Genomic DNA, 23,042 nt, shown 5'->3' on the forward strand with positions numbered 1-23,042 from the left:
AGAATTCAAAGAAATTGGTTCTGTTACGTGAGATGAACTAAATATTTACAGTAGCAGTCTCCAGACAAAGCTCAAAATTTGCAAATCCTTTTTCTCTTCTTTGAAATGTAAGTGTATTTCACTTCATCAGAGATGTGCCTTTTTATCTTTATGAGGTGTCATGCATTGTCTAATGTAAATGAAAGATTTTATCATGGGTTCAAAATTCCTTTTCCTTTCCTGCATATGATGTCTTCGCTTCTGAAATCTAATGCAAATAAATCATTATATCAACAAAAAACATCATTCAGAACCACAAAAAAAAAAAAAAGAGGGGGAGTGGGGTACGCGGTTAGAATGTGTATGAGAAAAGGCATCTTCATGACTTTAAGAAATAACAGGACTTCTGTGTCTAATACTCAGAAGCTGTTCCCCTTTGACTCAGGAGGGACTTCTGCTTTTATTATTTACTTCCAGAGTTCTTTTTCAACAGCTTAGGTGAATTTCCAAATGGAAGTGTCAGTCTGGCCCTTGAGGCCAGGTGATGTCTTCCCATCAATTTCACATGGGTCAGGATTTCATTCCTAGAAGCTGTCTGTTGCTTCTGGTGGTTTTCATCTTCTGTGAGTATGAGGACTTCATGTTGCGCCTGTATCATGCAAATACTACTAGCAAGGTTGTGGTTATCTTTCAAAACCTGTGTCCTCTTGTTACAACTGTTTTCTTTCTACATGGGATGCTTCTGAGATGTGAGCATTGATGTGTATGGTATAGCTGTTAGTTTAATGGCTTGGAAGGTATTGTCACTTGGGAATCTAATACTTCTAACCCATAAAAGGGCTAGGTGGATCAATTGTTGGGTGTTTTTTTAATTCTTCTCTGAGGATTTCTCAATTATTTTTGCAGTTGCTTCCAGGTTAATTATCTGTGAATCAAGAAATATTACTGGATGTTGAAGCTGTGATTTCAGTCACATTTCTTTTAGCTTCCAGACCCAATGAAGACTTCTGTTGCATGGTCATTCTTGGCGTTGACTTCTATCTATGCTGTACCTCAAGCTTTCGGGAATAGTTAGTGCCAATCCTAGAAAAAGGGCTCACTCAAAACAGTGGTCCATTGCCTCCCAAGCAGACTGATGACTGTGTCACAGGTAGACCTTGAATGATTGACCTAGGGCAGATTGCTCTGAGCACAGCTGGTTCAGTCTCAGTGATCTCCCTAAGCACAAATAAAGTATTGACTTATATCAAGAACTAGCTTCATTTTTAAGGACAGACATGAAAAGTCCAGTTTTATTGCTAATCTTCTTGTTTAAGCATGGGCATCAAATTCATGTGATAAACGTAGAGCAAATCAGACACTGGCAGCTGTGTGCAAAGTGATCCAGCTGTGTGTTTGAGGCATGTCAATGTCTGGCACAGTTTGCCCTGGGTTTTCTGTCACAGACTTGCAGCTCTTTAAAATCTGCTGTTGTCATGGGGTGTGCCTGCTTACACAGCCACCACTTCTTCAGAGGGAAACCTCACATCAAATAGCTTCCAGGCATTGTAACTGCATGTTAGCTTGCGGGAGAGCTCCAGCTCTTGTGAGGGAACCCAGCAGTACGTAAGCCCTGTGTAGAAAGTGGTACATTTCTTTCAGTGAACTTGATTTTCAGGATGCACATAAAAAGGCATTGCAGAAAGAAGAGCTTTTCTTCTTTCTGTGACTGGAAATTAAGCCCTCCCTTAATGTTTCCTAAGAAAGGATGAACTTACACTCTATTGTCTTCACTAAGCAGTTCAGTTTTGTATCTGCAGAATTAGGATAATAGAGATAACAACGTGAATTTTATTCTAGAGTTTCTGAGGCAGAAGCTATAGTGCTCAGTTCCACAGAGATGCTTAGATGAAAAATAAAAGCATGTAGCAAATATAGGATTTATATTTCCATATATGATAATCACAAAGATTTTGTAGTCATGTTTCTGCTGTTCATCTTTTTAAAAATATTTTACTAGCTGAAAGTTTATAGCAGAAGAATTATTATATGTTTAGAAAAGCTTGTTTGACATGAAATATCATTTGCAAGAATATTTTTTTCTATAAAATTAAAGTCGAATGTCATGTCAGTTTCATAGATTTTTCATTATGATTATTTTCATTTACTTTTCGTGGAGCTAGTGAATACATCATAATGGGAAAATAGGGTTTGGCACCTATCAGTGGTAGAAGAAATGCACTTACAGGAGACAATAATGAAAATTCATGAGGAACTGCAGTAACACATTTTATACAAATGGCCTTTCCTTAAGTTTGTTGCTTCTTGCTGAATAGCAGTCATTAACTGCAAGACATGGCTGGCTTCATGAAGAGTTCTAGGAGGGCTTGACTCATTGTTGTGACTTTATTAATAAGAAATAGTGAACCTGAATTAACCAACCAATTTAGATAAGACCATCTGTTGTCTAATAAGATGTGACTGTAATTTGAATAGCAGTTTTGTAATAAATGTATTACGGGATGAAGGACAAGCAGATATTAGCTTTGTCTCATTAGCTTCCAGGGAAAAAAAATGTAGTTAGTTTGCCAGTATGGAACATGGAATGTTTTTCTCTTTAACTCTCAGCTCATCCTGTGTACAAGTAGGCCCCCCGTCTGTATTTTCTCTACCATATAATAATGTCAAAACCAAAAAGAAAATGGGGTTCAATGCATCTTTTGGAACATTCTTGCAGTCAATCATTTGCAGCACTAAATCTATTTTTGTCCTTGCATGATTATTTTTGATACCCCGACTTCTGTGAAGATGAAGTGGCAGGCACTAGCTTATCAACATCATGTCAACGTTACTTGCTTTTGCTTTGTTTAGTTGCCCTCTCTGGGCTAATGCAAGAAGCTCATGTCAGCTAAGTACTGAGAGTGCTGGAAAATGGTCCTTTTATGTTTGGATGTTTGGCAATAAGAAAATGGACAAAGCACGTGTAATGCTGACTCTTCAGCTCAAACTCAACAGCTCTCAGTTTTGTATATGGATGTTAAATAGTACTGTAGGGTAGATTAAGCTTTACTATTCACTATCATGCTTTTATTAAAACTCTAAAACTTAATTTTATAGAAGCATTGTCTGGTTAAGTAACAAGGATAAACCTTTTCTTTGATCATACAAGACCAGGCATTAATCCATATGCATGAAGATTAAGACAGAAATAAGTGCAGATCTGTATGGCAGCGATTTTTTTAAAAACACATTTAGAAGAACGTTGTGTATGTTGTACCAGTTTCTTGTGGAGCTGTTGCCTCCTCTTGTGTCTGAGTGTCCTTGAGTACAGGAAAGCAAAACAAATTATTAACAAGGAATATAGTACTACTAATTAGAAGATTGTATTAAAAGTGTAAATTATGCTGGATGAAACATAGCCTTTCAAAAACTTGCTCATATGACCTTAGGACTCTGTGTCATTTGGAGCATTCAGTAGATCCTGGCCAGCTGAGTTCGTATTTGATTAGTTTTGTAAGCTTGTATTTAGAAAATTAAATGAATGATGAGTATTGGGAAACTCCGCAAAATAAAACGTTCTGGAGTATTGTAGTTAGTATGACGTTAGCTTGTGTGTGATACTGTGGGTGCTGGATGTTGACCAGGCAGTGCACCCTGGAGTGGTCATGGCTACCAACACCTGAGTGCCATATAGTTCCAGAGTATCTTAATAAGTGCTGTTCCTTCATTTATTTATACTAGTATTTATATTTCGAAACTGCCTGAAACAGTAGCACAATATATTGCAAGATAAAACTTCTATGAAAAAAACTCATAGGAAGCCTAAATGCACAGGATAGTAAACTTTCACTCCTCATAACTGAGTCCCTTGCTGTGGAGATTGTGATGTGAAAAATTATGTCAACACATTTTGTGCTTCCATGTTTCACAACACATAGATACAGGAATATAAACCAGCAAACAATACCATTCTCTTCAATCCCCCTTTCTCTCTTCTCTGTGGGTGCTGTCTTTACAGTCTGAACACTGAGGCTCAGGGAACAATGCTGACTACAATGCTGAAAACTAAGGCACCTTTCAGGTAAACAGCTGGCTATCCCATTTCCTAGTCAAAGGCAGAAAACAATCCAGTATGTTGCTGAAAGCAACCTGGCCAGGTCTGGCACCAGGATGAAGGCGGGCTATAATATGTAGGAGAGGGTCCTCCATGGATGTCAGGCCAAGAAGACAGCAAGGGCACACTGAGGTCCAAAAGCCAGGGTGCTTATAAGCCTCCGGGAAAGCAAAGAATCTGAAACTGATTCTTTTAATAAAAAGATCCAGTTATTGTATTAAGTTTTTTTCAGAGAGGGAGGGTAATGAGTTTTCTTTGTAACTTAATGAAGTATCACCAGAGAAGAAATTACATAATATGAAATCTTTAGACAGGATTGAAAGAGCACGTTTTATATTTCCAGCACAGTAAATTCATTGCAGCTTCTCATTTCTTAACAAACCCTGAAGTGAAAATGCTGTTTCACTATAAATCCCAGTCTATCAGTCTGGGCAGGGTGCTGCTTTATGTCTGCATTCATACGGTCTTAAAGCTGTAAAATAGTATCCACAAAATTTTCTGAAGCAATTCTTTTTTTAGTCAATCTGTAAAGAGATGTAAGGAGCAGGAAGCCTTCTGTATTTGCAGGAGCACAAAGTCTCAGCCAGCAAATACAATCCAGGCAAAATGAAAATGTATTGCAGGTGCTGATCTCCAGCTTGCAGAAGATCAGAAGGTTCTTTGCACATAAGAAAAAAAAAAAAAGACACACATCAACAGTAGGCCCAAAAACTTAAAAATAATATTGCAACATTTTAGTCATGGTCAGTTGGTTTTCTTTGTATCTTTGTATGTTGTTTTTTCTAACACATTTTTTTATTTATGACTAAGATTAAAATGCAGTATTTACTTCCAAGGAATATGCAAGGCTTAAAGTAAAAGGAATTTTTTTTTCAGCAAGGCTCAGATAAGTTAAACATGTAGCAGGTTTAATTATGTTGTGGAAGACTTTTGGGGGAAAGGATTGTTACACCTGTTACACCTTTTAGAATTGAAGATCATGTTTTGTATATGTGAATTCTGCTGAATATGATTAATCCCAAAAAGCATCCATTGAAGCCTTGGAGAGGGGAAGGGAAAGAAAAGATGCTTCTATTTTAAAGCCAAGGTTATAGTCAAGGTTAATTCAGGGTGTCATGAAAGTGTGACTGTGACAAGATTTACTGATGATGTGAGGGCAAATTAATGCAAGATCAGTGGCCTGACTATTGATTCTTATCATGGGATCTTGCTGAAATGAAGTCATTATTTAATTACACTTCTACTTACCCTGTAAATGGTTCCCAGAATAGACTGCACTCGATTTTGATGTCTGCAGCTCCATCTTCACTTTTCTTTTGTGTTCGTAAGTGAGTAGGGAATGGGAATAAGCACTCAAGAAAATTTTAATTTAATATACTTCACGTGCTGTCATTTTCCCATAAAAAGAAAACAAGCAAATGTTTTCATTCTTCCATTCAGAATAGTCTGTGATATCAAATAAATCTGAGTATAGGAAACATGTCTTGAAACCTCTGAAGATTTTCAGATCAAAATTTCTCTGAATTTCATTCAAACAAATCAGTGCTCGAATGGTTGTCCTGCTGTTCTGGAGTGGTTTAAAAAACTTAGTTTCACTATCTCTAGAAGCAGATTCTAAAGTTACTGCTCATACTAAAGCAAGTAACTTAATTGGGACCTACTAGAAGTTAGTAAGTACTTTATTGAGACTTAAGATACAACAGCAAGGTCTTTGCTATAGAAATCTATTGCAAAAGCTCAAGCATCTATGAAATGACACCAACATTCACCAAACAATCAAAATTACATCATTTCCATATTGTATCCTTGATTCTTTTGATTCTGAATGAGCTCTATTTGGCAAATTTGTAACTTATAAAAAGTTATTAACGCAGTTTTAATTTGTTTGTGGACCAAGCACTGCATTTTGTCAAATTACATAAATTTGAAGACTCAACAATTAAGAAAATGTGACTGGTTGTCATTATAATGTTATTGTCTGAAAAATAATATGTAAAAATGGACAGAATTCAATTTTAAATGCAGGATTATGTTTGTCATTTTAAAACATGGCAGCATCTAATTCTGTGCTTGTATAATACATATTACAGTGCAATCTTAGTCTTGCTCAGGACAAAAATCTTGAATAGTAATTGTATCGAGGGAAAGATCACAACTCAGTGGAATTCAAGTTTCATAAAAATTTGATGAGATATTTAGATTCTAATTAATCAAAGGGTGAGTACAATTAAACCTTTGGTTTGGGATCAGAGTAGTAAGTAAAACCAATCTGCAGAGTGGAATCTGGTCCTCAGTATATCCCACCATATTTATGAAAGCTTCCTCTCCATGGCCTCTTTTTTGTCTTGTATACTGAGTTTTTACATTATTTTAAAATAAAAGAAAAATAAAACCATATAATTCACATAACATAAAACATAATGAATGTAATGCATGAAACAAACACAGCCTTTTGCAAGATGGTGTACTGTACTATTAGTGGGATAGACAAATGTTAATGAGTCCATGGTGTGGACTTTTCTCCTGCAAATGTTATTCTCATTTTAAAACTTTTCTTAAGAGAGAGAGACATAAAGAGTCAGCTTATTAGATAAGTAACACAATAGTTTCCTGTAATAACCACCTCTAGTTGCCACTTACTAATCAGGTATTCAAAAAATAAACAAATAAAATGCAGAACGTAAGAGGTGTTCTTACTAGTTCAGTATCATGATAAGCCATTAAAAGATAATATAACAAGATCATTATGTTAAAAACCAGAAGATTAATGAAATTTCTTTTCTCTCTTGTGCACCTATGCTCATATGTAATAGTGTTAAAATTTTCAAACCTATTTTCAACTAGTACAGAGGGAATATATACATCTAAATCGGAGATATAATATATAAAATATTTTGTTAATACTTTTCTTCTGAATGAAGAAATTCACCTATAGCAAAATAACTTCTGCTTCAGGCAAGTTGTCTTTCAGTGCCCTCGGCAATTGGAGGCAGAGGGGGAAGAAAGAAAGAGAAGCTGCTTTCTGTGCTTCAGGATTTCAGTCTTGGCACAACATGTTTCTTATTGTCAAGTCTTTTTTATTTATTTATTTATTTAACTTTTCCTCATTATAATAGGTGGCCGGAAGTTCTTTTTATCCAGTCTCTGGCAACAGCAGTCTCACTGATCTCACCATTTTGTGTGTTCATTCAGCCAGTCAGAAGGCTGTGAAGGGCTGATTATAAGTAGGAACCCACTTCTAGGACTCATTTTCTACAAGGAAGTATCTCTGCAGCATTATTCTGTACTTTGGCTTATTTGTACCTATTGTACTTATTTGTACTTATTGGTAAAAAACAAAGTTATTTGCCAATGCTTTCTTTGAGTTTTATCCATGGACTTGTAGCCAATGGACAGATGGTCAGCAGGATCAACTCTGGTGTTTTGGCACAGAGCAAAGGGCAGGTCAGGGCCACCTGACATACACTGATCTTGTTACTAAAAATGGACCTTTCTGTATAAAGAAAAAAATTGACCACCCTCACAGCTCCATTTTCTATTCCTCTTGATAGCCCAGATGTTCTCCTACACCAGGACAAAAGGAACAAAGTCTGGATGAAATGTGTTTCTGAGGTTGGAGGATAGTCAACAAAACCACTGACCAAGACAGCAAAGAATAATACAGAAAAAGTGAAGGCAAATATATATAGTGTTTGGTGTCAACATTAAAACAACTCCAGTTTTTTTCATTTGTGTGTTTTATAATAAATTCATGATTGTTCTAACTAAAATCTGAGACATATACCTACTTAAATCTGAGATTGACTAAGCCCTGAGTTTGTTTCTTTTCGTTATGTCTAAAAGGGATCCAAATAACTACATCAGATGTTGAGGCCTAAACTGTAAGTTTATACACTCAGGTGAGATTAACTCCACACCTGTCTAGTTCAAAATGGATGGTAGGAGCAGTCCATTCACCTGCTGTGAACCAGAGGACCATGTCTACAGTGAACAAAGCATTCTGGGGCATTGCCCAATATAACCACTGTTCAGACCATCCCACTTATGAAGAGTACTTCAAGTGCTGAATGTTTTTAGGTTATTTTTGTGACCTAAGGACCAGGCCCCATGATAAGCACATGTAAAGTTCTGTGGCCAATGACACAGTGTCTCTTTCTTTTGACTTTTTCCTTGGCATCGTATGTTGTTTTCCTCCATTCTGACTGTTTTGGTTGCACAAAAGCATCTAAGAATGCTCAGGGCAAAAGACTTCTGGCACTGGGGGAACGGAGAGATGAGAGACACTCAGCAAGACAGGGAGGGATGCTGCAATAAATCAATCGTTGGAATGAGGGAAAAATTTCCTATGGACTAAGGGGAGACTGTATGACTCCCTACAACTACCTGAAAGGGGGTTGTAGTAAGGTGTCACGGAGTCATAGAATCATAGAATGGTTTGGCTGGAAGGGACATTAACAATCATCTAGTTCCACTCCCCCTGACTTGTGTAGGGACACCTTCCACTAGACCAGGTTGCTCAAAGCCCCATCCTTCTCTTCCAAGTAACAAGTGGAAGAATGAGAGGAAATGGTCTCAAGTTGCACCAGGGGAGTTTTAGATTGGATATTAGGAAAAAATTCTTCACTAGAAGGCTTCTCAAGCATTGGAACAGGCTGCCCAGGGAAGTACTTAATTCATCATCCCTGGAGGTATTTAAAAAATATGTAGACATGGTGCTTAGGGACATGGTTTATTGGTGGTCTTGGCAGTGTTAGGTTAGGAGCTGGTCTCAATGATCTCAAGGGTCTTTTCCAACCTAAATGATTCTGATTCTGTGACTAGTTGCAACTAGAAACCAATTTTACTCTTTCTAGACCAAGTCAGAAAGAAAGTTTAGCTTTTCAACAGATAGCAACCTTTCCTTACCTATGCTCTTTATTCTGGAAGGTTTACTAGCATGGAAAAAATCACATTAGAAGTATTGGTTTATAAGATCTAAAAACTGTTGAAGTTCACATCTTTTCTCCTTTATCCTGTTCTGTTTTTTTTCTTTTTTTAATCTCACTTATTTAAGGTCCATCGAGATGATAGAACCGTGTCCACCAAACAAAACTTTTGACAAATCTCAGTTTATTTTATCAGATTATTTGTCTTTCAGCTGTTCAGGGTATAGGTCTGTGGGACTGTGTATTGCGGTGCAGAGCGATGGTGGCAAAATTAGATGTAAAATAAGCAATGATGGCAAAATTAGATGTAAAATAAGCAATGATGGCAAAATTAGACGTAAAATAAGCAATGACAGCAAAAAAGGACTACATTTATATCACAGTTTTTCTCTGTGAATTGGAAAACTATCTTTTGATGAGAGAGAAACAAACTGTGTGTACCCAGTTGAAACTGACCCAAATAATTAATTTTGAGGCCATCCATCAAATGGCATTTTACTGACATGGGGAAATCAGCAGTTGCTCCCAGTTTGCTTCTTGGGCTAGAGATATTCATGCTGCAGAATCCAGCTACTGTTGCCTTTAATTAGCTGTTATGTTTAAAGTTTCTTATTTAAGAATTCTAAAATTCAAGTAAGCATAAACAAATTCACTCTTTCTCTTGCTCCGGAAGCAATCCCTTAAATCCAGGCAGTGGATGGGATTTCCAGGAGACCTTGCACAGCTTTGAACCTCACTGAACTTGCCAATTTAAATAAAAATTCGAACCTTGGTAGTTGTTGGTGCAGCATCTATTCCATTCACTCTGCTGCTGTTTAAGAAAGAAAACCAGCTATCCTCTGCCATCTAATTTTTCATTCAAAATGTTTCAGCAGCCTATGAGAGATAGATCTTTAAGAACTACTATTCTACTTAGAACATGTATTTCTAGAGGCACTGTCAGAAACAATGTGTTCTTTGCTGAATGGGCGGGCACGGTGAAGTTGTACTTTCTTGCAATGGTTTGTGGTACCTGGACTAAAGTTGTCAGGTTCAGAAACTGTTCCAATATCCACCTTTAGATACACAGGATGCTGTCAAGTTTGTGTCACTTCTCATATCCACTGGAAAATTTGGCCTCTCTGTCAAAGATTTACAGCAGTGCTAACTTCACAGTGATATCCCTGTCGTCTTCTTCACTGAAGGAGATGATACCACTGCAGTGATGAGGAAATCTCTCCCATCTTGTGAAATACCTTTGTGTTTTGGACATGACTGAGACTTCCATACTTTTAAAAGGTTTGGAAAGGGATTGTGGTAGTGTAGCTGACAGTTCATCCATACCGGAGATGGTAATGATGAGACATCTTTCAGCAGGCATTATAAATGGATATCTGGCATTCAGAGTGCCTTTATGGTTTGAGCATGTTTATCCTTGTGGTTCTGGAAACCAGACCACTAGGTGGATTGTATTGCTGTATATAAATTGTATTCCAGCATGTTTTATAAATCAGGTGGCTTAATCAGATAAAGACAAATGGCAGTGAAATAGCTTAAATACAAATTCACTGCCAGGTAGCCATTATACAGTGCTGTATTTTACTTTTACTGGTTTTTCTGACGTAGCTGGCAGCAAATTCATTCATTTGTCACTTAGAGACACGGGTCAAATTGGCATTCAGTCCAATCTGTGTGGTCATTTCAGGTTCAACCTGAATGGGGGTTTTGCCATCTAGCAAGGACTGACGTCTTATTTAAGCAGCTATAGAACATTTTTTGCTTTGTTAAAGGAGAACTTGGCACATTAGGGGAGAAATGCAAAAATCCTTGCCCTGTTCTGGCTGCAGGTGTCTTCAGGACCAGTTCAGTCCACAGCACAATTAAGTCTGTTCTAACTTATTTTGGAAAGTCTGTGAAAGTCTGTTGGGAAGAGTGACACAAGCAGGGACAAGGGTGGTCACAGTTACAAGCCTTTCCCATATACACTGTGTCTCTGACCCAGGATTTCAGGAGTCCTCTGTGCAGAGCCTAACTGCAGTGGCTCAGCACTGTGGGTAGTGTGGTGGCTATTGATGGCATCACCAGAAGACGCACCACAGATCCAGATTCCACCTAAAAAAAAAAGGCCAAACCACACAAGGTGGCTTTATGCACAGATATCACATCCTGACACGCAGTCACAACGCAGCCACAGTGCCTGGAAGCACTGCAGTTTCAGGTTGGTGCAGGGAATGGATGAAGTGGTTACTCTTCCCATGCCTTCCAAATCCATTTAATAGAAAGTCTTCAAGCTGAGGAGGTATCAGATATTAAAGTGATAAGAAAAGATGATGAGCTTGATCTTAGTCAGTGGCTGGGAAGTGTGCATATGGGACACGGGCTTCAGCGTGCACTGCAGAGCAATTCCATCCCACTCCGGATGGTATGGGATATCATGACATAACCCTTTTCAAGAGCTGTTGACAGAGTTAAACCATAATGTGTAAATGAGTGATTTCTGCATTTTAAAAAGTGAGAACTGTAAATCAAAACAATTACAGCAGGTTTTAGTGATAATTGAGACTGTCAGCTTTTAAATTACTATGGCAAAATGTCTGAGCAAAAGAAAATAATCTTAGGCTATATTTTTTCCCAGTTTAATATCTGCTTCTAATTTTCACATTTATAGATCTGCTGCCTTTTAGGTCCTTGTCACTCCAACACAGAATGCATTTTCTTCCTCAGTCTCAGATAAAGAAAAAAAATTTAAACCACATCTTACCTACTGAGAATTTATGAGGAACAAAATATTAAAAGGAACGTTTTCATATGCTTGTGGACTTTACTTCTGTTTTGCACATCAACCTGAAATTCACAGTAGATTAAATGAAGATTTAATAGTAAATGTCACATTTTGTCTATCTCTACATAAAAGGAAAAAAGCAAATCAAATTGTCAGGTATATTTTTACAGTGTAAGTTTTGATCTGCTTCCTGCAAGTGTGAACAAATAACCAGTTTAAACTCACAAATTTTCTTTCATTGGGTTCTTGCTTTTTTCAAACCAATGTGACAATGTTCTTACTTTCTATTAGAATATTTTCTGAAAATTATAGTACCTACGCTATAATTTGATAATACTAGATATAATAAAGGCATTTTGCTCCTGCAGATCACCCTTCTTTTAGCTATCAGGGAACAAGACAAAGCATCTAATTTTACTATATATGTACATGATTTTAGGTTTTGTATGCTTATGTGGGCATGAATGTGAAGGAGGAAGAAAGTTGGATCTTTTACACAGGACTAGGTTATTTTAGTACGATCAAATAAAGCGTTCTCAGGGAAATTGACTTCATATCATGTAGTCCCAGTGCTAGTTCTTTCGACCATGTTTTTCTTTAGCACACAACTCAGAGACAAAACACCAAGAAGACTCCCTGGTCTTACTGTAGAGACATTAATTCCCCTAACTAGCCTTGATTTAATCACCTTTTTATGTTTCTTTTACAATGACTTACAAGTGGGACATGCAGACACTAGTGAGGACCCCTCTGTTGTCACATTTTGTGTCTATAGGGAAGGAGTTATTCAGGAAGCGATTTTAAAGAAAATAAAGAAAAAAAAATAACATTTAAATGATGGTATGACAATGCACATTTACTTTCTACTGTGCAGTTCCAAAAGCTGCAAGTGCAATACTCAGCAGAAACGTGGGCACACATCTCATAAACAGGTCATTCCAGACCATAGTCATCATCCCAAGGTGCACTTGAGCATCTGTTAAATATTTTATATATGGTATTTATATTTACAAGTAGCTTTGCAAAAATCTAACAAGAGCACTTGAAAGACCATAAAAGAGGAAATGTTAACATGGAGTTATAAGGTGATCTCACATGATTTGGGCCCACATAATGCAGTGGGAATTTATGGATCCTATAAATAGATGATGAGCTATTTATAAAGCATCCTTCTTCTTCCGTGCTACCCTGAAAATATTACCAAGAGATTGTGTATTGTATTGAGGAGCCTGTGGTTGATCATTATAACCCAGCAATGTATCTGACTAGATACTTGCTGGGTTACCTTAAAGATTTGACACCCTTCTTCACTTTAGAAGTCAGGAAAACAGTTTAAAATGTTCCCTTTCAATCTCTGTACTTATAAATGAGCCACATAGACTTGGTTTAATGTCCTGTCTATTGTGCTCCATCTTGTGCTTCATTCACATCATGAAATAAAACAGGAGCATAAGCAAAGCATTATATTCTATTTTGTCCCAGATAACCATCATCTTGCTTTCTGCTAGGCTAGAGGGTCTTCAGAAAATAGTCAGTATTTAAAGCAGGCTTTGCATTCCCTGCTGAAGCGATGACTATTTTCGTACCCATCTTGTCTCTGACAAGGTGTTATCAGCCTATTGCTAACAGTTGGATTTAACGTTTCATTTAAAAACCCAGCACACTCTGTTATCTGGCCTTTTGAATTTCATGGGGAATGACCAAGAATATGAGCAACTTAAAAAATCATGGTTTGTTTCTATGGAGATTCCTTTGCTTTTTTTCCAAATAGCTCGGGGCTGTTTACACAATTTTACCCTTTGAACTAATTTGAAAAATGTTCATTGTAGGAATACAATGAAGACAAAGATATCAACCTTGGAGTTGCCTGCTTTGCTATCCCTACAATTTTATTTCTCTCTCTAGTAGAATACCCTCCTTTTAGGACTGGTCCACCCAGTCCCTACCCTTTAGTCACTGCCAATACGCAGCCCAGACAATTCATCAGTCATGTGGACAGGCACCTGTAAGGAATCTGCATATCCTGACTTGCTGTGTCTAGGAGATTGCCATTGTCAACAAATTCAGGTAGTGATCACCTTACTATAAACTTTAAAGTGACTTTTGCATCATGACTCCATCCATGTTTCCTAGAGCAGGAAAAAGCTGGAACATGTTAGGTCAATCTGTTGTCACTTGTCACCTCAAATTATTGCATAACTTATCATTCGCTAAGACTGCCAATATTATGTATGCATTTATTTCCTTCTCATCAGGGCTAGCGTGTTCTTGCTGACACCACACAAATAAGACCCACAGCCCTGTGCACCACTCCGAGCTTCATGCCCTTTTTAAGTTAGTAAAACAAATCACAGGTCAGCAAACAGCGAACAAGACTCACTTGTGAGGACTTGTGAGCGCTTACAAGTGATCAGAACAGTTTTGCTGCTCTGTCTCTCTGTTTGAGACAACTGATTTTCTTCTCAGGTGCTTTTCCGTTTTGCACTGTGGAACACGGATAGGCAGTCAGCAAGACTGCTCTCAGGTATTTGCATTTCAGACTTCTTGGGTGTTGTAAGTAGGACTGACTTTGACCATTCTTCACATCATTTTCTTATCCAGATAGTGCTGCACAACATGTCTGACTGCTTGATTTGATTATTATCTCCTGCTGCGGCACTTCTCTTTTTCTATCTCAACCCTTTCTCAGAGTTTTCCTTCTGCTTATCTGGGGTTTGATTTCCAGATTATCAAGGACCTTCCATTCTATTTCTGATTTGTACCTGGACAATACTTAACCCACGTCTCTGCAACATTTTTTTTTCCTCCCAGTGAGCACAAAGCCACTTTTCCTTGATTATACTGAGCCTAATCTGGCATTTCTTTCCTCACCCTTCTTTCTTAAGGCCTCTTTCAACTCAGTAACATCCTCCTACTTTTCTAGTTGGAAAAAAAAAAAAGTGGATTCTTCTTGTTTAACTTTAAACATACACATGAAGATATTTGCACATGGATTAGTCATTATAGCCCCACAAGAGAGAATAATATGCACCTATTTTAGATGCCTGGTTTTAGGTTGAAGTGAATCTGTTTTGTGAGGCAGCACAAGTCAGGTTTTGATATCTGTGTCTAGTTGAGCATATCATACTAAGGACCTCTTCTATAATGCTGGACTTCATGGATTTTCTTTTTGCTCCCCAGATTATTTGAAGTAGCCAGTTTCAGGGGGGGGTCTGATTCTGTTGCTTGCAGTCATGTCCTATTTTCAGCCCCGAAAAATTTAGCACATGCTTTCCTCTTAAACCAAGGCCCTCTTATCTGGTAGAGGCCATAGACATTTCTAGACAAGGCTGGAGGAAGTGAGCACACTCCCTTTCAAGTGAGATGCAGTGGGTTTTTTTCTCTGGGAAGAAAGCTGAGGAACTATGTTTTATTAAGAAAGTGACTTAAAGTTTATGTTCCAGAAGAGATGGTGGGACTTGAAAAGCCTAACAGCTGTGAGATTCCTTCCTTATTTCTGTGTAAAAGAAAACATCTCACCTCCTGGAAGGAAAAAATGGAATCCATACCTCAAATTCTGTTTAATGTGGGCTTACTCTAACAACAGATGAGAAACATAAATATTTTTCTAGAAAATTTGCAGGGCAGATTTTTCAACTCATTATTATCTCATGGGATGTAAACCCCCATATCCTGGAGTATTTTCTCAGCTTGCACTATTTTTAGTCTAAGAAGTTCTTGGTTTAATCATATTTATAATGAAACAACATTTTTCCACCCAGTTTGCTTGAAATTGCTTATGCCTCTGACAGGTAAAGTGGGATTTAAGAAGAACATTTTAATATTTACATCCAAGCATTCAAACATTTTATTTCATACTTAAATTGTAAAAAAAAAAAAAAAAATTGCTTTAAAGCATCATTCAGAAGTGATTCAAGAGATTAAAAAATAGCTTCACACAAAATATCCTCGTGACTGCAGCTTTTCAAGTGGTTTTCTAAATTTGGATTTTCTGTGTTCAGATAATCTGATAAGTAATTTTCCTAGTTTCCTAAAAATAGGAGAAGCTTTTCTTTCCCTCTGTAAAAAGAGGTTCAGTCCAAGTAAACATGTGAACACTTTGTCCTTGTGGCTTTTTGCCCTTGACCTCTGTAGGGAAATTGTGACATTCCACAATTTATCTCACCAACAATGATTTATTATTTGATGTACAACCTCCTGATGTAATCATTTAGAGACTTGCAGTCCTTATTTTCCTATAGCCGGTTTCAGTATTACATGTCATGATAACTTAGGCAAATCACAGATGAGAGCGGTGCTAATAAGCAGTGTTGAAAAATTCTGATGCTAACTTCTAGGCTTTTACCTATCTAAATACCTTTAAAAATTGCTTGTGATGTTTCATTTTTATATCTCCAAAATGGACTAACAATATTTGTCCACCTTCCAGAACTATACACATATCAGAACACAACTATAGACATACTCAGATGACCAAATAAGTATGAAAAATGCCTCAAATTTTAATAGGTGTTGGAAAGAAGTCCAGTTGCTATATTTCTTGTGATTTCAAAATCACAGATAATGGAAAAGGACATCTCAGTTGGGCAAGAACAATGCCTAAATATTCCTCCTCTTTTAGAAAAAAAATAAGGTCATTCCTGAGCTGCAGTGGAATAAGTGCTTAACGCTGTACAGTTTGTATCACATAGTAAATGTGTAAATTCTTTTCTGCATTGTAAAATATTTCTAGGTTCAACTATATTGCTCTAATTTTTTTTCTAATAGTTTCATAAGTATATTGAACTAGAAATTCTATGTTTTCTATAGAAATATTTTATTGGATATGAAAATTTTAGATTTAAATTTGCCATGTTTTATCTCATCATATTCTTGAGATAGACTATCCCAGAACTGTGGGAATCTTGCAGCTTTTTAAGTGGCTGTAGTGTTTCGTTTTAGTTTGGTTTAATTCAAGCACAAAGTCAAAGACACTAGGACAAAGATGTAGCCCTCAAACCAGGTCTTGTGCCTTTCAGTCATCTAGAATGCTATGAATTGTTAAAAAGATAGCTATTTCTATCATCGGGAGGTTAGTATTAGACTAGACTTTTGGTTGATATAAGCAAGTGTTTTCAAATTGACCTTCTACAACATAAATTTTCAATTGAGTATGGCTGATGTAGTATTTCCATTTTTATATCAGATTGTGCTATAAAAGCAGTGAACTGAGCTCTTAGCATCTAAAAGCCAGACTGCAACAATAAGAAGTACTTCAGTAAAGCATTCAAATATCTTATGAAGATTTCTGTGTAGTTTTAATTAGGTACACACAGACATATTTTCAGCTGAAATCTGCTGAAAAGAACTTTCTTGATATCTAGATTATTAAATGAAATCAGCAGTAACACAGCGCTCATTAAAATAGCCAAAATATGGACAAGGAGAAAAATTAATCACTTGGGTCCAACAGTGAGCAAATCTTGTTTGAGGAAGAGAAAGTGCAAAAGGAAGAAAAGCATCATTGCCAGGCTAAGCTTTCCCCTCTTTCCCCAGTATTAAAAACAAACAACAATCAATAGGAATTAGTTGCAATGTTGAGAAGTTTGTGTCAAAGATGCATGACAAAAAGTAGTGAGTGATTGCATTGAAGTTAGTTAAAGATGACAGGAAAGAGAAAAGGACTTGTAGCTCTTAGGATGGCTGATCCAAAGGTTTGCAGCAATCCTATGTACCCTATAAATTGTACTTCATGATACAACTCAGTCTGATCCCCGTTACATCACTGTGACAATGAGTGATCAGAAACGTTGGTTTTGTGCTTAGGAAAAGTTTCCTCAAGTCTAGCAAGTTGAATGCAATGACCAACAATTCTTAATTAAAGGTTTTTCTTCTTCCTTCTCTTCTGAAATCACAAGCTTCTAATCCTTACTTTCCATTTGATTTTAAATATAATCTTGGATAGAAATACTAGAATTTTACTGTAAAGGAGGTTTTGGACAAGAAGGGCTAGAACTGGACTATGGAGCTGTCCTTAGATACATTAACTTTTTGGTGGAAGAATGTGGGGGGACTGCTACTCTTAGTGGAGTTTGCATATGTCTTGGAGTTGGTTGAGACATGCCAATGTATTCAGGGTCAAACTCTGACCTGGTCACATACTTAAGCATTTTATTATTATTGCCCTAGTCCTATTTGAAACAAAGAAAATTATGCTTGGGAAACTTAGCTCATTTTTCCATCATTAAGTTGTAGAAGCACCACACAGATGTCCAAAAAATGACTTAAGGACGTCAGTGCCTCAGATTCTCAGACAGTGCATCGTGCCTGTGCAGGACATGTAACATCAGCTTGCTGAATGAAGAGGTGGATGATTTAAGCAACACACAAGTGCTAAAGGCAGAGATTAATTTCAAAACTCCCTCCTATTATAGACCATTTACATAGAATTGTGTGAATAAACTTCACCCTCTTGTATAAAGAGAAGCAATTGGTACCTCATCTTGAACACCAAATGGGGAGGAAGAAGTTTCCACTTTTTATCCAGCAGTCTCATTGTTAATGCATTTGTAAAGCTTGTGAGAAAAAAAAAAAATGGAATCCTGTTATCCTTCCCAGACTATGGGTTGTTCTAGTGTAGAGGCATTTTAAAAGAGTATCTACTTCCTGGGCCCATTGGCTAGAAATCAGCTGGTTCCTTCCAGCAGTTTCCCCCCAAAGTCTTCATGCTAAGGAGTAACTATGTGATTCCAATTGGGATCAGTTCCTTTAGGTGCACAGGAAATGGAAGAAGGAGGTTTTTCCCCCATTACAGTCTCTGGGGTGGCACTCAGTGTTGATTTGTTTTGCTCGTATTTGACAGATGTTATCATATGCAAAGAAATGACAGGATCTGGACCTAAGTATGGCTTTATGCTGTGAGTTTGGGTACATTCAGTATGACTTTGGAAAAACACCCCTACTTTATTACCAGACAACATATACCAGCTACTTTGGTAAGAAATCTCCTATAAATATACGTAGAGAAAACGTATGTCAGTATGTTTAATCCTTCTAAAGGTGACCAGTTGTTTAATCAGTTTGTCTGATTTTTTATATCAGAAATAAGATTTATGCTTGTATACCTGACAAAGCCAGGGTTTATGATTATAAAAACAGGTCAAATACGTAACAAAGCAGTCTTTGCAAATGTGGTGTTACAAGAGAGTACAATTTTATGGCTTTTGCCCAAAGAAGTTCGCTCCTCAATTATTTATATTTGCAAGCTCACCATTGCAAAATCTGTGTTCTAGATGAAATAATATTCCTCCTAGATTTCTGAAAGGGAAAAACCAAGCATTCCTTAATGAAGCCCTTAAGCATCTAGCTTTTGCTTTTTTTTTTTTTTTTTGGGGGGGGGGGGCTTGCATGTATGCAAAAAGATACATTTAGATAAAACTGAACCTGTCAGAAAATGTTACAAAATGCAGTAGTAATATAACATCCTCCAGCGCTACTGGGCTCAATCAAGGCTCATAAAGGCACTTTTCTCATGTGCTGCATTCCACATATGCTTACACTAAAATGAAGATGTCCTAGTCAATCAGGGAGACAGCATGATATAATTAATGACTCTTCTATAGCAGTTTCCCTAGTTATGTCATTCAGTGTGATCTGATTGATTTATAATATATGATTTAGATAAGGACTAGTAATTTCTAAACTTTGAAGTCTATGCAAATTTCTCTGCTGCTATTAACACAAAGCCAATTGCCATGTATTTTCAAAGAGGAAAAAAAAAAAAAAAAAAAAGAAAAAAATACCAAGCTGTTTCCATCCACAAAAATTGGTTACAGGAAAAACTACTGAAACTCCTGAGCTGAGGAACAGCTCTCCTCAGCAAGGTTTTGAATACTTCTGAATGAAATAAATATCTGCCTTTTGACTGGTCTGCAGAAAAGTGTTATCACGTGAGAGACACTGATTTATTTTTTTTAAGATGGGAATGAGAAATGGGCTTTGAAAGTACATTTCATAGAATTTGCCAGCAGCAAGAAGTAGTAAGCCAATTATACGTGGTTGAAAATCAACTTTCCATGATAATCTCCAGATTTCATGTGTTCATAGCTTTCTGAAATACTCACAGTCTAAGCTGAATATTTTTCATGTTTGTTTTTTTACCAATATTGCAGACTGTTAGAGCAAAGTTCAATCATCTTTTGCATGAAAGATAGGTCAGCTGTTGTTGAGGGAGGAGCAAGACGTGACTGTATTCTCTGAAAATAAAGCTAAAGAAAAAGCAGCTGTAGCTGAGAACTGAAACGTGGCTGCTTAGTGAAGGCTAGGTGCACAAAGGCACTTAACTGCTGTAACACAGCCGTTGACTTTTAGCCTTCAGACTTCCGAAGGAGCTGAGTTACTTTAATGCTTCCCTGTGCCAGAAATGAGAAGAGTTGGTCACCTAAAGGTTCATCTGTACTGCTAAGTGACAGGGGAATATGGAGCAAGCTTAAGAATGGAACTCATCGTGTGCTCAGGTCACAATTTAACCTCCTGGATGTGTTTTGGACCTCTCCAACTGGCTCTCTCCATGGGCTGTTTGGAGGACACAGACTGCCTCCAGAAAGCCACAGGAAGATACCTGTCTTGTTTTGGTCCCCTCCCTTCTCTCCCAGCCTAACCCACATGCAGTCTAAGCACTATTCAACATAGCCTCCTGTCTTTATAAACATGCAGTTTAGACATTATAACTGCCTATTATAAACATGCAGCGTTATACTTAGCTTTCTTTTAGTCCCATTGCCTGTAGTACTGCTTCCTATTATTCCAAACACTCTGAGCTGAAAAATAGCCACAGAAAATAATTATTACATACTTTAGTCACTCAAGCACCAGGTGGGACCCAGTATAGTGCCAAATACTATGTACCAGTATGGGATGTGGCCAGCTTGGAGCAGAAGGTGCTAGCAGTAAGCAATGTGAATGTAAGCCAGTCCCCACCACTTGGCCTCAGAGACAGCAGTTGATCTGTGCCTGTGTTTTGTTTCACCAGCGTAACATCTTCTGAAGCAGAGGTCTGCAATATCCAGCTAGATCAGCAAGGAGCTGCTTGTGTTGGTCTCTGTCAGAGGCTGATACAGATATTTCAGAGGCTTCCATAGAAACTTTCTCCATCTGCTTTCTGCTTGGAGTCACAGCTTGGCCTCTTACCTTAACAAATGTGTTACTTCTCCCTAAACAAAAGCAGGGCACCTTCCTTTCTTGTAAAATGCTGTTGATGATGCCACCATTTTGTATGGGAGATATTAAAGCATTCGGAGAAGATATGAGACACCTGGGTCCCGCTCATTCTTTTTAAGTGGCAAGATTTTATCCTGATGACTTCGTAGTGGGCTATGTCTGGGAGTACTCTGGTTACAGCTGCTCTGTAATGCAACAAGAATTCAAGATTCATTCGGCCAGCGTAAATAGATATTCTAACTGGCCTTTAGGGTCCTGTCCTAGCAATTCAGGGATATGACCTGGACCTCTGGCAGAAAAGACATGGTAACTAGTTACCTCTCAGGCTACACTTCTGCTAAAATAAGGCTCACATAAATATTTATGATATTTGATTTATATAAATATAATATAAAGACAGGGACTGTCTTCTCTAGCTATGCTTTTCAAGAATGAAATTGCAGGAAGTTTTTGTGCAAGGTCAAGATCCTATAGCTACATGTGCTGTCAGCGAAGTACCAAAGTGGGCTTTGGAAGGTGTCATGGGAGAACATGTGGATTCTAGCTGAACCCAGGGGTCAAACAGGTGCTAAAACCTTGGTATTGACAGGACTTCTGGGCCTGGCAAGAAGCATAATTTTAAGCATGAAAGGAACTTTGCTGGTAAAAATCTTAGTGCCCACAGATAAAAGTATCTCCAGATTTAAGCAGCAATTGCAAAGTAATTTTGAAGATTTCATTGTTGACCAGAAGTATATGCACTCTGCTTACGCCCCGCTTTTGCCGCTGATCATTTTGTAAAAATGGACCTGTTCGAGGTTTGGAGGTGTAAAGACCAAACAGATGGATACGTGACTCTAAATAAAGTAATTCTGAGCAGTGGAAATAATGAAGTCCAGCTTTCCTTGTATTTGGATTTTCTGCTTTTAATAAGGTGAAAGTTCCCCCTGGTGCTTTTTTAACCCATGGGTCATTCATAGCATCATTCCTCCACATGGATTCTTTATCTGTGAGGAACTGACCTCATGCTTCAGCCTTTTCCTCAATAAAGGCAGTAATAGAGCCTCTCTTTTTCTTCTCCCAGCTGCCTCTTTTCAAAAAACTTGTAGGATCTTAATGTACTGAGACCCGAAGTTCTCAGTCAGATCTGATTGAAATTGGCTGACAGTTCAAAAGCTATTGGAAAAGGATGGATAAATATACCTTCACACACACCATCTGAGTGTTGTGCTAGTGAAGTGCATTTCCCTATGAAACCAAGGCAAAAATCACTTCTGAGCATACTCAGAGGCATCTGCTATAACTCTTATCAGAGCCATTGTCATGTAAAAATGTCCAGTTTAAAGAGTATGTTCTGCATAGTTCTCTAAAAATCAGTGATTTAACATCAAAAAGGAGAAAGAAATGCCTGAGAAGTGCCATTTTAGTACAATCCTAGTAATACCAACCATGTCAGTTTAACATGTACTATTACAGTGCAAAGTCAGATTCATGCTTTCAGCACAAGCTACCATGAATATAAAAAACCAGTTTAATCCCTTCAAATTCATATTAGAAGTGTTACATTTATTCATACACTGGCATAATGAGTGAAAGGAATGCCATTGCTTTGCACTGTCCTGTCGCAAGAATTTTGAAATCACTGAGGAACCTGTAGCCCTTTGTCGTTGCTCTGGATTGTCATTCCGGCATGAGAGACTTGTGCTCCACTGTGCCATGACAAGGTGCTATTGCAAGCAGTAGCTAACACACACTTTTAATCCAAGACAGAATTTCTGGCCTGAAAATGCACGTTAGTAGCGCACATGATTTTAAAAGTCTGAGATGAAACAAGTAAATTTTAAATGAGAGGGTGAGGGAAATAATATTTGCCCAAGGAGTTTCACATGGTTGTCAAATGTGACCAATTTGTGCGGTTTAAGTTTAGACATGGAGAATTTAGTAGATGTCCTCCAGAAGATGATATATCCTGCCCTTCAAAAGGTTGGATAAAGAAATGACCCAAAAAGGGCATATTTCTCTCCATTTAACATGGAAGGCACATTGCTAGGTAGATACCCAGCATTTTGATGACTAAAAAAGATGAGGTAAGGGATCATTAGAAATA

General features: G+C 37.5%; 1 protein-coding gene and 1 non-coding gene across 2 annotated transcripts in view; one reads left to right on the forward strand and one right to left on the reverse strand.

The window, feature by feature from the left end:
* Positions 1–23,042, forward strand: part of GPC6 (glypican 6) — a 770,432-nt gene that overhangs the window by 532,144 nt on the left and 215,246 nt on the right. The window lies entirely within an intron of this gene.
* LOC121084148 lies at positions 11,158–11,341 on the reverse strand. Its single transcript, XR_005826614.1, has one exon. It is a non-coding gene; the product is annotated as a U2 spliceosomal RNA (small nuclear RNA).

The sequence above is a fragment of the Falco naumanni genome, chromosome 2 (assembly GCF_017639655.2).
Source record: "Falco naumanni isolate bFalNau1 chromosome 2, bFalNau1.pat, whole genome shotgun sequence".
In the NCBI taxonomy this organism is placed as follows: domain Eukaryota; kingdom Metazoa; phylum Chordata; class Aves; order Falconiformes; family Falconidae; genus Falco; species Falco naumanni.